The sequence below is a fragment of the Papaver somniferum genome, chromosome 9 (assembly GCF_003573695.1).
Source record: "Papaver somniferum cultivar HN1 chromosome 9, ASM357369v1, whole genome shotgun sequence".
NCBI lineage: Eukaryota > Viridiplantae > Streptophyta > Magnoliopsida > Ranunculales > Papaveraceae > Papaver > Papaver somniferum.
In genome coordinates, this window is record NC_039366.1 from 69,306,765 (window position 1) to 69,311,644 (window position 4,880).

Consider the following 4,880-nt stretch of genomic DNA (forward strand, 5'->3'; position numbering starts at 1 on the left):
CATGGAAGGCAAATATTTGACAACATAGCCATAGCCCATGAAATTATCCACCACATGAATACCAGAAGAGGGAAAAAAAGGGAGTAATGGTACAATGGGCATAAAAATAGACATGGCAAAAGCCTTTGACAGAGTCAACTGGGATTCTCTCCTTCAAGTTCTGTCACAAATGGGATTCAGCTTCAGTGGTGCAATCTAATACACCAATGCATTTCCACCACAAACATGGTTGTTCTTGTTAATGGATCTCCAGGGAAGTTTTTCAAACCCTCTAGAGGCCTAAGACAAGGAGATCCCATATCCCCTTATCTTTTTCTCTTCTGCATGGAAGCCCTCTCCAGATACCTGTCTCATGCTGAAACCCAACAACAAATCCATGGAATCAAAATATGCAAGGATGCTCCAGCAGTAAACCACCTTCTCTTTGCTGATGACTGCATGATATTCTGCAAAGCTAATTTACAGGAATGCAATAATCTTATACAGATCTTTAAAGAATTTGGTCAATCTTCAGGCCAGTTAATTTCTCAAAATCTGGCATCTTCTTCAGCAAGAACACTGCTCCTGATTTAGCTGACAGTATCAGTAATACTATGAAAGTTCAAAGGATTAGCACAGCAGAAAAATATCTGAGATCCCCACTTTTCACCACTAAGAGCAAGATACAAGTCTCCAAGCCTTGTGTTGACAAACTCAAGTTCAGATTTGCTGGATGAAAGACAAATCTCTCAACTGCTGGGAAAATGATAATGATCCAATCAGTGACTTCCACATCTAGTATCTACCAGATGAACTGTTTCAAAATCCCAAAAACTACTTGCAATGAGATCAATGTCATTCAAACAGACTTCTTCTGGAACAAAGAACAAGACAAATCCAAAGGAGTCTACTATTTTGCTTGGGAAGCAGTAAATAAACCTAAAGAATTGGGTGGTCTGAGATTCAAAAATATGGAACTCTTCAACATGGCTATGCTCACAAAGATTGCCTGGAGACTAATCTCAGAACCATATGCATTATGGAGCAGCACTATGAAGGCCTCTCACTATCCCAACACTGAAGTTATAAGATTGGACACAAAACCAAAGAACATTGACTCTTGGATCTGGAAAGGAATTTTGGAAGGCATAGCTCTAATCCAACAGTTCTACATTTGGAAGGTTGGCAATGGAACGCAAATTCACATATGGGATGACAGATGGATTCCCAATAACACTGGAAGACTTCAAAAACCTATCCTCTGCCCAGAAAATCTCATAACAGTTAACCAACTATTCAACACCTATGGGGAATGGGAAACCAGCATCTTAAATCAATGGTTCACACCTGATATCCAAAATCTTATTCTTCAAACATCCCACTTCCCAAATGAGCAGGATGAGATCAGATGGTCTCTCGCCTCTAACAACAAGTTCTTTGTCAAGTCTATCTATGATAAACAGATACAAGACAAATATGCTAAGGATACTCAAATAGCCCCTTCGAATCAAATCTGGGGAATTGATATTAATCCTGCTATACATCTATTCATCTGGAAATGTGCTCATGGCAATCTCCCAACTAATGCTAAGACAGCTAGCATCCTGAGTTACATTGATCCAATTTGCACTTACTGCAAGAATGGAGCTGAAGATATAACACATGTCATATTATCCTGCCTTGCTGCTTCTAAAGTTTGGAGGCATCTTTTTGGAGCTCATCGTAATCTTTTATCCTCCTTCAACTCCTTTCATAAGTGTCTCAACAACTGGTTCCAGGCTGATAATGTTAATGCCAGCTGGAATGAAACTTATGCACTATCTGTTGGTTCATCTGGAAAGCCAAATGTGATCGGGTCATTAGGAAAATCTCTCCTATTGCCTCTGTTACTGCTAAAGAAATAACTCAGCACTTATGCAGTCACTCAAAAATTCATCATAAGCCAGGGCATATTATCAATAATCTTTACTATCAGTCTAACAACTCTAATTCTCCTCCTGAGAACTACATCCAACAAAGACACACAACTGATAAATTTGGAATCACTATTAGCATGCACATTGATCCAGCTGATTTGTACCAGGCTGCTAGTGATGCTCAGCCTTATACTAACTACTTCCTTGTTGTTGTGTCCTTAACAGGTCAATGCTTGGGAACCAGAAACTTCAAGGACTTTACCACTGGAACCAGCAGAGCAAACAGATCAAGTCGATGAGCTAAACTAGCACTGCCCTGGGGAAAAACCATGCAGCAATCTAAGATCAACTTTGTTCTTGAGTCTGAAGACACTCTCCAAGTCATAAAAACAAATTACCATGGGGAAGTTCAACAAAGGTTCAAAGGAAGGAGTAATCAACAACAAGGCAACAACAACAACAATGATCCGGTCGATTTTGTACTAGGAAAGCTCTTCAAAGTTACTACACAACAAAACTATGCGGCCATCAACCTAGCCAGACTGGCCAGACAGTCTCATCTCTTTACTGATTCTACTTGGAGAGGAACGAACTTACATACTATCATGTATGCTTTGCAAAATCCCATAAACACTTCTAATGAGGATTACTGTAATAACGTTAACTTTATTTTGAGGGATAACCCAGTTGCTAGACCTAGCACAGGCAATACCCTGGATGTAACCACGAGTGGATTGTCTTTCTAGACGCTCCGACTCCTTTTCTTATAAAAAAAACGGAAAATGGGTCATTTGTCCAAATATTTTTAAAACAGGTTCAAATGGACGAGTAAAAATTAGTATGGGTGAAATGGACACTAAAGAAATAGCAAGGATGTAACTGGATTCATCCTGACTTAAACTTAAAAAATAATAAGGATAAAACTGGATGCATCCTGATGTAAATTAAAAATAAGAAAAAATATTTAAAAATGGGTAGGATGAAATTGTTTACATCCTGACTATTTTTACATTTTTTTCCATTTAAACAGTATCAAAATCTAAATGTCTTTTTCATCCAAGACTTGTTGATTTTGGTCTTTTTAATTAATTTTGTGAAAAAAAAAACAGGACTTGTTGATTTTGATCTTTTTAACCAATTTTATGAAAGAAAAAACACCACCATGGATATATAAGTCTCGGCTCGTCACTGAATGGTTGACTGTTGATTCATTTTTTCATCTGTGTAGTATATCTTATTCCTCGTAAGGATGGACTATGGAGTAGTTGTCACTTGTCACGATATCTTAATTAAGAAATCTAGACTATACCATACAATATTAGATAATCTTTCTGATAATACATACATGACATCAACTACACAATGGTATAGTTTTGAAATGGTTGTTGGTAAGTCTTGTTTCTAGCTAGGACGTCATATCCATTCACCCACCCTAAAATGGAAATGCGTTGAAGACTTTATACATCCTTTTTCATCGATTAGTTGTTTTTGTAAGACTAAAATGTACGAGGTTTATCTTTTCTTATGTGATTCTACAGAAAACAATACTAACAAAATTACTTGAAAATTGAAACACAATGTCCTCTCGCAAGGTTACGTACGTAGTTTTAACCGATTTTGGCAATGGCGGCCAAGCTTTTATATGACCGGTGAGTATGTTGGTACAATTTTGGATAGATATTCAGACAAGTGTCTTAATTATAGGGACAAGTTGTCTAAATTTCCCACACATCAGATTGAAACACGAGTTATTTAATTGGAAGGGCGAATGCCATGTGCTTCACGTTAGATGTAGATGGAGTACTTGTCGCGATGATTTGATACAGATAGTTTACGTTCGAGATAATCTTTCCAAGCATACGTCATCATCTCACCTATAAAAATATTGAATAGAATTTGGAGGTGTATTTGGAGGTGTTTGTCGGTGAGATTTGATATATCCATGCACTTGCTACTACTTACCCGACCTGACTGAACGGACCATACTAGCCACTGCAATAATATTGGGAGCTCTCATCTTTAATTTCCCATACGTGGGGGCTTAAAAGTTTTGTTTACCAAAATGAAAATGAGCTGGTGAATCCTTGGTGACCCTTAGGTCCTAAGATCCAGCAATACCAAAGTCATTAGAAAAAAAAACACATAAAATTCATTTTTTTCTAAATGAATTCAATTTAGATAAGCAAAAAAAAAAACGAAAAATTACGTAGAAATAGGAAATACCATTACAGTCAGAGGTCTCCACGAGGTCTTAAATTTTTTCTTACTTAGACATAACTGTGATTACTTGTTATCCAGTGAACGTGTTGTTTTGAATTGTCTGAAGTTTAGTGTAGTCCTATCGATAAGCACCGCGCTTGATAGCTTCAAAGTTGTTGTTAAGCTCGTTTGGTTGTGCTCATTTTGACCCTGAGAAATATCACATTTCTCAAAATGTTATAGAGAATCAGCTTCATTCTCATATGAAGCGTCCTACTTCCACATTCAGATAGGTGAGTTCCGTCAAAAGTGTTTCTACTAGACCCCACTTCAAATAAAGTTATAGGATGTCATTCATCCTTCACATGCAGTCACACTGTCACATCTACACCACGGATAGAGACTGATAGGGAAAATCTCTAATAGTGTTTACCTTAACTCACCACTTGTTTCATTTGAAACCTTGATCTTGGGATCTCCAGTCAACAAGGTTGAGTATCGTTCATGAAAAATCTATTTAATGAGCTTAAGTGTCTCATCCCTCTCAATGCAGTAAGCAATTATTTGTATTTACTTAATTGTTTTTTCTTACTACCACTGGTAGTATCTTGTACATTCTTCTTTTTTCAATAAAATCTTCTCTTCCTATCAAAAAAAAAATGCAGTAAGCAATTATCTCTCTAGATTATCCTTTCATCAAATGATCCACTAATTTTTTCTGTTGACTTTGCTAATTTTACTAAAACCACTTCATAAGATTCATGTTATGGATGCTGCCTGGTGAGC